This window comes from Tupaia chinensis, unplaced genomic scaffold (genome assembly GCF_000334495.1).
Source record: "Tupaia chinensis unplaced genomic scaffold, TupChi_1.0 Scaffold148646_1, whole genome shotgun sequence".
NCBI lineage: Eukaryota > Metazoa > Chordata > Mammalia > Scandentia > Tupaiidae > Tupaia > Tupaia belangeri.
The window spans coordinates 184,123-196,312 of NW_006208495.1; the positions used below are offsets into that span (position 1 = coordinate 184,123).

The following is a 12,190-nucleotide window of genomic DNA, read 5'->3' on the forward strand; positions in this document are numbered from 1 at the left end:
AGAGTGTGTTTTTTTTTTTTTTTTTTTTGGTTTTTTTTTTGTTTTTTTTTTTGCTATAGGACGTGTGCACTTGTCAAACAGACAGAGAGAGACAGAGAGACAGAAAGCCAGAAATCACCCCCAGGGGGGATGGCCACGCCGCAATCCCTTCTCCTCCATTCTCCTCTCGGGATCTTGGGCACGCACACACACCTAGCATGAGTTTCAGTCACCGGGTCCAGGACTTGAATGGCAGTCGACTACATGGGAGTCCAGCAACATAGCCATTACGCTAACTGCTGGTCCCAGTACTCTCTTTCTAACCAACAACCTAAGAACTGTTAAAAATCCACCTATGACCTACAAGCTCCCCACTTCCAGATGTCTTAACTTTTTGGGTCAGATCAATGGAAAACTCTTTTCACTAAATTAGAAACCTTGTCCCTCACTCTCAAAACCAAATAAAAGGAACCTTTGTATCTGATCACCCTAAGAAAGGAATGTTTGCCTTTCTCCAAGTTTGGTCACACATATTTGTGTTTAGAAATAAACCACATTGGGTCCAGCAGATGGTGTAATAGTTATGACACTAGGACTCCCACATGTAGTTAAAGTCCCAGACCTAGGGGCTTGAAACTCACACTAGGCACATGCACATGTTTGTCCAAGATCCCAGTAGAAGAATGTAGGAGAAGGGATTATAGCATGGCCATCCCTCAGGGGGTGATTTTTCACTTTTTCTCTCACTATTTTTATCTCTCTATCTCTCATGAGCACATGCACACTAAGGCAAAAACCTTTACAAAAAAAAAAAAGAAAGAAACTACATTAATTATTATTTCTGCAGAGTTGGTTATTTCTGTTGACATAAAGAGGATCCTTACATTTGTAAATACTGTGATTATAAGACAATAAAGTTACTGAACTCAAATCAGGTTTGTTCATCTCAGCACTAAAAATTAAAGTATAAACACATGGTGTGATAAAAGAAAGTACAGTTTTATTGCAACATGCAAAGCAAGGAGAGCAGGTAGCTCATGCTGAAAAGACCTGGTCTCCCTGAGATGTCCCTTACATGTGCTTCTTTTTTTTTTTTAAGGTTCTTACCTTAGTACACGTGCGCTTACCAGAGAGAGACAGAGACAGTGAGAGGGAAAGTGAGCAATCACCCCCCTGGTGGATGTGGTCATGCTTTAATCCCTTCTCCTCCATTTTCTTCCTGGGATCTTGGACACACACACACACACAGGTGCCTGGTGTGATTTTCAAGTCACTGGGTCCAGAAATCGAACGGGGGTTGGCCATGTGGGAGTCCAGTATTGTAACCACTATGCCATCTGCTGGTCCCCCCCACATATGCTTTTAAGGGGAAAATTAGGGGTGGGGTCCCAGGCACATGATCAGTTCAATGACTGGTTCAAGAGGGTGTGATCATCCCGTGGGCATTCTTGATTGGCAAGGCCTTATATAATTAAATTTCTCTTTAGGTCTCTGAAGGCATTCAGTCTGGGATATTTGTGCGCTCACAGCCTGCAGTTTCGCCCTAAAATAATCTTAAGTACTGAAGTTAAAACTTTATCTTCCCCTTTAAATGGGAATTTTAGAAGGCATATGTTCCTTCATTCATGGTCCATGTTGCCTGATTACCATAACCAAAGTCTAAAATTTTAGCTCTTATTTTGGGCAATGACAATATAAAATGGACCTTATATTCCAAGCTCTTTAGAACAGACATTTTACTTTTAGTTCAGCCCTTTTAATTTTCAGTTTGGGAAATTCTTATTTTTTCTTCAAAAGAAGAGGAAACTGAGAACCCATCCCTCTTAGGGGGTCCCTGCTCTGTTTCAGTAATTTTTGAGAACTTCAGTCAGCATATTACCAACACCCATTTTAGTGATCCTCTTTGTTGGTGTGAGTAGTGTGACGTACAGTTCTCCTCAAGCAGTGAGCTCTACTTACATTTCCAGGAGCACAGCTGTGGCGAACAACATTGGTTTCAGTCCTATGAACATGAAACCGATGATACAGAAGACCTGCATAGCCATGTCACAAATGAGCATGCATGTAAATGAACAGTAAAGTGATAAGTGTAATAATGGAGAACACAGACAGTACAGACTCTTAAGAAAAATTACGTTTGATAAATGCAAGAACTTCTTTGTATATCAGGTATGTGGTTTTGTTTGTTTGTTTGTTTGTTTGTTTTTTGGAGTAGATTTCACAGAAACATGATATGAGGTAGGAGACAGGGACCCTAAAAATATAATTAGTGTATAGTCCCAGAATGGCATCACAAAATGGCTAAGTTTTAAGATGGAGACACAGCAGCTCAGCTGCTTGTTCAGGAGAGACGGCTTGTAACAGTGGCTTGGTGATTAACCTAGGCAGCATGACCTAAAACAAAGGATTTTTTTCCAGACCTTACCACATTCTGTGAAGAAGATAAGAGTTTTTTTTGTTTGTTTGTTTTTGTTTTTGTTTTTTTTGTGGCTTGACGCTTTTAGACAAGGAATCTCCTGACTTTTGTACACACTCCAAAATAACTGGACCCATCTAGTATTCACACCTCATCATGAGGGGAGCACATGCATAAGAGAACAAGCCCAGACAAAGTCCCTTTGACTCAGATAACACCCCTCTCCCACCCCAGCTCCTCTTCAATAACCCAAGTTCCAAGACCTGTTACCTGCCTGGGAGCTCTGTTCTTTCTTCCCTCTCTTAATAAACTCTGCTTGCAATCCTCTCTCTGTGTTCACGCCTCTAATTCTTCAGGAGCTGTGGACAAGAACCCGTGTCCCACTGTGGGTACTGGGCCCAATATCTCCTGCACCCCTATATCCCTGTGTCAAACAGGCATATTTCTATGGAATACACTAAAATTTTTCCTCATGACTCTGATGAATGTGAGAAAGACTTTTAAAGGATGCTAGAATATTGCAAACATTTAAACTCACATTTATCAGAAGGGATTTATTCATGTTAATATAGTGAATAATCAACAGGATGACTTGAAGATCTAAACATTCACCTAGATCTCAAGCAGTCAGCTGAATTACTTTATGAAAGTAGTGACTGGTCAATTAGGTTTGGAAATAAAATTAGTAAGTTATCGTCCAATCCATCAGACAACTCGATTATTGTCTTTATTTTAACTTACATAAGGTTAATATAAAATAATAAATTCAATTTGGGGAGGAAATAAATTAGACCTGTAGGCAGTGGGGCAGTGGGGCAGTGGGGCAGTGGGGCCACTGCGCAAATGGTAAAATAATTTACCAGAGGCAAAAATGTGAGCAGTAGCTGAGTTTATTAGGGCTTGGCAAAAATGCCCAGGACAAGACCTGAACAGGTTTGTGCCTTGCCTCATGGCAGAGAGGCACTCCTTTTCAAAGCTTTAATCCTAGGGGGAAGAGTAATAAAAACTGTGCAAACTGCATCTGGATTGGGGAGGTGGTCATTTCTTAAAAATGAAGGACATCTATCCGCCATAGGAAATGGCAGGAGGTGCTATGAAGGGAGGGAAAAGGCAAAACATATGCTTCTTGTGATGTAAAAAATTATCTTGGGGGCTTATCCTGAGCCCTTTTATTAGTCGTTGGGTTACTTATTTCCTTGAATAAGGTTCATCTTCGGTCCTCTTTATTAACCTGTTCAGGTTTGTTTATTTATTTCCTTATGAACTCTCCATAGTACATGCTGAGGTTATGCCTATAACCCATGAGGTATTCACTTATTTACTTATAAATTCTTCCCCTATCACTTCCTCTGCTTGGAGGCATGAACAAGACTTGAGAGGCTCTTCTCTGAGTTTCAGATAAAATATCTGTAAATATTCCCATTTCTTTCAATTCTTCAGAATTTAATAATGTTTCAGGAAGTAACATAAAATGAGATCATAACTTACAGAGAAGCTCCTAGATTAATTTCCTGGAAAAAATTTATGGCATTGTTTCCACATATTAAATACAGTTCTTTTTCCTTTTTTAATCTTTTTTTTAATTGCCAGAGGGCATATGCACTTGCCAGAGACAAAGAGAGAGAGAGAAAGGACCCTCTAATCAAGCATGATCACACTGAAGTCCCTTCTCCCTTTCTCCATCCTGTAGAGATTTTGGGCACGTGTCCAATGTGTTTTTCAAGCCACTGGGGCTGAGACTTAAATTACGGTTGGTCATGTGGGGTCTGGATCTCTTAACCACTAGTCTACAAGGCCAGTCCCAGTTCTTTTTCTTAATAGTAACCTTTACATAGCTAATTTAATAAAATTTATCACTAACTATGATCTTCTGGAAATGACATGATAGCAGATTTGTTTTATCTTAGCATATCCATGTGGATAGGAAGACTCATTCTTATCGGGCCTATGAAATTAAGTATAACAGTACAAAAAAATAGATTAATAAAGTCGAGTAGCATATTCAACTAGTAACCTATATAATTAATATTAATCCATATTAATTTACATTAGATAGTATATAAAATGCTCAAAGATTTTCAGTGTCGCTGTCTATAAACATGGTTTTGTAGGGAATGAGAAACTTTTTTCCTTTATCCTCCTGGATTCAGTGATTGGGTGTTCTTTGAATTAAACTAACAAAATAAAAATTTACAAAAGAAAAAAAAATAGTCTTCATTATATATGTATGCATGAGAATTCATAAAGAAATGAGACGCATGGAGATCTACTGCCATATCATCCTGAATGTGCCCACTTTCATCTGATCTAGGAAGCTAAGCAGGGTACCACTTGGTTAGTACTTTAACAGGAGACTCAAAGAGAGGGGCAGCATTTGAGGTTTAAGATACTATCTTAGGCTCGACAAAGAAAAAGGGATTGGGGATTCTGAGTGGGGAAGATAAATTTTGGCAAGAAGAGAAGAGGAAACTTAGAGTAAAAATAAAGATTGTCTTGTTAATCCAGTTGGATCTCTCAGGTGATGAAAGATGTCTCCTAGAGTAGTTCTCTCCCTGGATTAGAAACATCTTTAGAAATAGAAATTGAAGGGCCTGGTTTTAGGCAAATAGAGGAAGGCAAAGAGCTCCCCCTGTGTTTGTTGTGCAGTAGTCTCCCCTTATTGTAGGGTATAAGTGGGTATCTAAAACAGTAGATAGTAAAATACTTTAGATGTACTGTTTTTTCCTATAGCCCCTCTCCCACCCCAGCTCCTCTTCAATAACCCAAGTTCCAAGACCTGTTACCTGCCTGGGAGCTCTGTTCTTTCTTCCCTCTCTTAATAAACTCTGCTTGCAATCCTCTCTCTGTGTCCACGCCTCTAATTCTTCAGGAGCTGTGGACAAGAACCCGTGTCCCACTGTGGGTACTGGGCCCAATATCTCCTGCACCCCTATATCCCGGGTCCAAACGGGCTATTTCTATGGAATACACTAAAATTTTTCCTCATGACTCTGATGAATGTGAGAAAGACTTTTAAAGGATGCTAGAATATTGCAAACATTTAAACTCACATTTATCAGAAGGGATTTATTCATGTTAATATAGTGAATAATCAACAGGATGACTTGAAGATCTAAACATTCACCTAGATCTCAAGCAGTCAGCTGAATTACTTTATGAAAGTAGTGACTGGTCAATTAGGTTTGGAAATAAAATTAGTAAGTTATCGTCCAATCCATCAGACAACTCGATTATTGTCTTTATTTTAACTTACATAAGGTTAATATAAAATAATAAATTCAATTTGGGGAGGAAATAAATTAGACCTGTAGGCAGTGGGGCAGTGGGGCAGTGGGGCAGTGGGGCCACTGCGCAAATGGTAAAATAATTTACCAGAGGCAAAAATGTGAGCAGTAGCTGAGTTTATTAGGGCTTGGCAAAAATGCCCAGGACAAGACCTGAACAGGTTTGTGCCTTGCCTCATGGCAGAGAGGCACTCCTTTTCAAAGCTTTAATCCTAGGGGGAAGAGTAATAAAAACTGTGCAAACTGCATCTGGATTGGGGAGGTGGTCATTTCTTAAAAATGAAGGACATCTATCCGCCATAGGAAATGGCAGGAGGTGCTATGAAGGGAGGGAAAAGGCAAAACATATGCTTCTTGTGATGTAAAAAATTATCTTGGGGGCTTATCCTGAGCCCTTTTATTAGTCGTTGGGTTACTTATTTCCTTGAATAAGGTTCATCTTCGGTCCTCTTTATTAACCTGTTCAGGTTTGTTTATTTATTTCCTTATGAACTCTCCATAGTACATGCTGAGGTTATGCCTATAACCCATGAGGTATTCACTTATTTACTTATAAATTCTTCCCCTATCACTTCCTCTGCTTGGAGGCATGAACAAGACTTGAGAGGCTCTTCTCTGAGTTTCAGATAAAATATCTGTAAATATTCCCATTTCTTTCAATTCTTCAGAATTTAATAATGTTTCAGGAAGTAACATAAAATGAGATCATAACTTACAGAGAAGCTCCTAGATTAATTTCCTGGAAAAAATTTATGGCATTGTTTCCACATATTAAATACAGTTCTTTTTCCTTTTTTAATCTTTTTTTTAATTGCCAGAGGGCATATGCACTTGCCAGAGACAAAGAGAGAGAGAGAAAGGACCCTCTAATCAAGCATGATCACACTGAAGTCCCTTCTCCCTTTCTCCATCCTGTAGAGATTTTGGGCACGTGTCCACAGTGTTTTTCAAGCCACTGGGGCTGAGACTTAAATTACGGTTGGTCATGTGGGGTCTGGATCTCTTAACCACTAGTCTACAAGGCCAGTCCCAGTTCTTTTTCTTAATAGTAACCTTTACATAGCTAATTTAATAAAATTTATCACTAACTATGATCTTCTGGAAATGACATGATAGCAGATTTGTTTTATCTTAGCATATCCATGTGGATAGGAAGACTCATTCTTATCGGGCCTATGAAATTAAGTATAACAGTACAAAAAAATAGATTAATAAAGTCGAGTAGCATATTCAACTAGTAACCTATATAATTAATATTAATCCATATTAATTTACATTAGATAGTATATAAAATGCTCAAAGATTTTCAGTGTCGCTGTCTATAAACATGGTTTTGTAGGGAATGACAAACTTTTTTCCTTTATCCTCCTGGATTCAGTGATTGGGTGTTCTTTGAATTAAACTAACAAAATAAAAATTTACAAAAGAAAAAAAAATAGTCTTCATTATAAATGTATGCATGAGAATTCATAAAGAAATGAGACGCATGGAGATCTACTGCCATATCATCCTGAATGTGCCCACTTTCATCTGATCTAGGAAGCTAAGCAGGGTACCACTTGGTTAGTACTTTAACAGGAGACTCAAAGAGAGGGGCAGCATTTGAGGTTTAAGATACTATCTTAGGCTCGACAAAGAAAAAGAGATTGGGGATTCTGAGTGGGGAAGATAAATTTTGGCAAGAAGAGAAGAGGAAACTTAGAGTAAAAATAAAGATTGTCTTGTTAATCCAGTTGGATCTCTCAGGTGATGAAAGATGTCCCCTGGAGTAGTTCTCTCCCTGGATTAGAAACATCTTTAGAAATAGAAATTGAAGGGCCTGGTTTTAGGCAAATAGAGGAAGGCAAAGAGCTCCCCCTGTGTTTGTTGTGCAGTAGTCTCCCCTTATTGTAGGGTATAAGTGGGTATCTAAAACAGTAGATAGTAAAATACTTTAGATGTACTGTTTTTTCCTATAGTTACATATTTGCAATAGACTTTAATGTATAAATTAGGCACGATCAGATAGTAATAATAGATAATAGCATAATTATAACAATATACTGTGAGAAAAGTTATGTGAACGGGTCTCTTTCTCAGAATATTTTCTTGTTCTGCATTCACCTTTTTTCTTCTTATGAAAATGTAAGATGATGAAATGCCTGTGTGGTGAAGTGAAGTGAGGTAAATAATGTAGGCATTGTGTCACGGCATTAGGCCACCACATTAGGTATGATCTGGTTCAAGTGATCCTGGATCGTTGAGCCATAACAACCCATGACAAGCCATCATAATTTTCCAGATCATGGTTGAGTATGGGTAACTGAAACTGGAAAGCAAAACCACAGATAACTGGGGAACAGAGGATTACTGTATTATTGCCTTCAGTTCAAAATAATACCTACACTGAAGTAACATATTTTGGTATGGCATATTCTAATTCCTTTTCCGTTTCCTTGATTACGTATGTATATAGTGAGAATAAGTACATTTAACCAAGGAAGAAGACTTTGGTGCTGGGGTAAAACATGATGACTCTGCAGGGCTGACCCACATGTGAAGGTTCCAAATTCATATCTAGAGGCCAGCACATGATATAGAGGTAACGTCTCTGGACTCCCGCATGGCTGACCACAGTTCAAATCATGGACCTGGTAGCTTGAAACTCACACCGGGTGCTTGTGCATACATGCCCAAGGTCACTGAAAGAGAATTGAGGAGAAGTGATTGTGGCATGGCCACCTCCCAGGGGATGGGGGGGGGGAGTGATTTCTGGCTTTCCCTCTCACTGTCTCTGTCTCTGGTGAGCACATGCACCCTAGGGCAAAAAAAAAAAATAGTAATAAAATCATGTGTAGGCCTTTTGGAGCATCCGGGGAACATGTGTGCCCATGATCTTGGGCTGGATGAAACTAGGGGCTGACTATAATGTCAGTATGTTGGGAGTACTGTCTCTCTCTTTCTCTCAAGGAAGAAATTAAAAAAAAAAAAAAACTTTAAAAAATTTAACAAAACCGTACTTACAAAATGGAAATTATAATTTTACTAAGCCTAAACCTCTAAAATACAAAACAAAACAAAACAAAACAACTCTGAATTCCAATTATTAAAGCAACTATATTTAAATTCCACTGAGATTTCATTAGCTTGTAGTTAATTCTGCACATTAATATTTCCTGGATAATGCTCTCCCTTGAATATTTCTGGAAAAATATTTTGAAGAATTTAGTACACCTCCCTTCCCTGAATTTGATCATCTCACGTACACAATATTTTTGTTTTCATAATTTTTGAGAGGTCATCAAGAAACATGTAATAATCAAGGGAGGATTATTTTATAAAGTCAGGTTTAGGTAGGTAAGTAAGCATCCAGCTTGTTTTTTTGTTTGTTTTTTTGTTTTTCTTTTCTTGTTCATTTTAGATTTTATTTAGGGCACGTGTTCTTACTGAAGAGAGATGGGGTGGGAGATAGGGAGTGAGGAAGTGCCCCCAGGAAAGTTGGCCATGCCACAATCCATTCTCAGGATTTTAGGCACACTCGCACACATGCCTGGAGTGTTTTTCAAGCCGCAGAATCTAGGACCTGGAAGAGTACAGTTGGCTTTGTGTAATCCAGTCACCTTAACCACCACACCACCAGCTGAACAGTTATAACTTCATGAATTGACAGTGAGGAAAAAAAGAAGAAAGAAGGAGCATTATCCTAAGCCTATTAGATAATGAAATATTTTCTCAGACTACAAAAAATATCCCAAATAACCACAGTTCATTTTCACTTAGTCCTATGTAATTAGATTTGTCTACCATTCTTGGTTCAGTATTATTTTTTATGAAGCCATCTGTTTCCAGTATAAGACCTAGAAATCCCCAGTCTTAATTCTTCAAGAACAGATGCCTGCTCAAAGTGGTAATCTCTCTCTAAGGAGGTTTATAGCTATGAGTATTCCCTTTAGTAATGATAAAGACTCCCCTTTGATTAAAACTTTAGTCAGTCTCCTGAGTCCTCTGCCTAGTTAGACCCAACCTTGGGCTTCCCTCTCTGTCCTTCTGCAATCCATTTGAGCAACAGTCCTCCTAAATTGGTTTAGTGAAAATTCCCCCTTGACATTTAACTACCCTCAAAATCACCCTGGCCTGCCTTTAGCAATAATCATTAAAAGTCAGTTTAACCAGAAACCCCTTAATGTTTTCTCTCTCATTGTCCATTCACTAACCCCCTGCCCTGGTTTTAAACCTCCACTCATTCTTGGAGACAGAATTGAGTCCAAGCTCTCTCCTTCACTGCAATACCCACTGTAGTGTTCCCTATAACTATTGGTACAGCCCCCCACTGCCCCCCCTTGAATAATGTCTGCCTTATCAGCTTCATCAAGTGTCCTACATATTCTTTTACTTTAATAGTAACAATAGTTTAGAGTTCCTAGTGTCATTCTTTTTACACTGTGTCTCTGAAGCTGTCCACTGATCCTTTCAGAAGACCCAGTCTCTAGCCTAGAACTTAAAACATAAGCTTATAGGGAACCTATTAGAGAAACCTCTTTTTGACAGGAATACTGAATGGTTTGAGTTAGTTTATTATAATTGTCAGTAGTAAAAATATCAAATTGGGTGTTGGGGACCAGAAAACAATATCCCAAAATATGGCACTTTGACATTTTAAGTAACTTGAACGAAATGGCCTCAAGGGCCAGCATGTAGCCTGGTGGATTAGGGTGGCTGGATCCCACATGCTTACTTTGTTCGAGTCCCGGACACAACGGCTTGAAAATCACACTGGCCATTTTCTCTGGGGGTGATTTTTCTCTCTCTCCCTCTCTCTCTCTCCATCTTGCTCTCTTTCTATCTTGCTTTCTCTCTGGCAAGTGCACATGCCCTATAGCAAAAACCGTAAAAGAATATAAAGAAATCGCCTCAGAACCAAGGTTCCTCTGCCTCCCTCCCCCCATGTACTCCCTCTATTTCTCCTGAAACACGAGAGGAGCTCAATGAGGAATTCCCTTATGAACTAAGAAAAGTCCATTCAGAAGGAATACGATAGTCTTGAACACCTCCCTAGAATCTACATGAACCAGAGAAGACTAACTTCAATTGCAGGAAAGGAGACAGGAATGTAACCACACCTAGACAGATTTTGTCACAGGACATTGTCCCTGAAGTTCACATTCTAATAAAAAGTCATTTACAAGATAATTTCTGCCTCCCAGATTCATTAATTTCCCCCTAAGAATCATTTACAAACTCTCTAAACTTGCATATACCATTCCTACTTTTCTCTCCCTTATAAAGACAGTATTTAAAACTTAACCATTGGGGCCTTCTTTGAGTCTCCTACTTTGTGTATGACTCCTATGTTTATATATGTTAATACATTTGTTATGTTTTTCTCCTATGGAGTTTCTCTGTTGTCAGTTTCTTTCAACAGACTCAAACCTTGAGAGGGGAACAGAAATTGCCTTATGCTCCTCCATGGGGAAGAATGGAATCCTCAATTGGGATGTAGTAGGTAAGTGAATAGGATTACCTATAATTACTTTCTAAGAATTTACTCTGAAGGAATTACATGGAAATATGTATCTTAAATACATTTTAATCTATTACATATATTAATCTTTCTGATGCTCAGGTTGCTTCATCTTATTAATTCCTTGCTCTAGAGTTGTTCAGAAAGCTCTTCTTCCTTCTAATAGCGAGTGATATGAAATTTAAGTTCACAATCAAGGCACTTAGTGGTCTAAGTGCTATAAAATTGTCATTGTCTTTCTATCTTATAATTGCAAAGTAACACTTTTCTTTTTTCATTTTAAACAAGAAATTTATTTAAACAATATGATGCTTGGCTTGAAGGGAAAGCTATAATATATATTTTTTAAGAGTAATTTACCCCTACTTAAAGATAGATTGTCCTACATGTAACAGTTATGGACAAAAAAGTTATAAAGACCAGCAGATGGTGTAATGGTTACAATGCTGGATTCCCACATAGTCAATCGCCATTCAAGTCCCAGATCCGCAACTTAAAACTCACACCAGGTGTGTGTGCATATGTGCTCAAGGTCCCAAGAGGAGAGAGGAGGAGAATGGATTGCAGTATGGCCATCCCTTCTGGAGGGGGCGGGAGAGGGGTGGGGATTTCTTGCTTTCTGTCTCTCTGTCTCTCCAGCAAGCACATGTACCCTATAGCAAAAAATCTCTCTAAAACAAAACAAAACAAAAAAATTATAAAGTTGTCCTTGGTTTTACGATAACAAATGAAAAACATTTCAAATTCTCCAAACAAAGTTTGCAAGGATTTTCATGTTGTTGGCATTTTCTTCTTTCTGTTAAAACAGTGAGAGCAAAATAACTTACTGGAATATGAAGATAAGAGCTGAATGAGCATGCCACTAATGGAGAAAAGGGGTATTTACAGAGAACCAATATTTTTCCTACCCCATCTCTGTTTGAGGTCAATCAAAACATACCACTGGCCATTTAGTTAAAAAGAAAAAAAAAAAAAAAGCAAAATTGCTTGTGCCTTTACCCAGGTACCTTA

General features: G+C 38.5%; 1 pseudogene; it reads left to right on the forward strand.

Annotated features, from left to right (window-relative positions):
- The window catches only part of LOC106734107 (zinc finger protein 639-like), a 35,445-nt pseudogene that overhangs the window by 10,223 nt on the left and 13,032 nt on the right, over nt 1–12,190 (forward strand).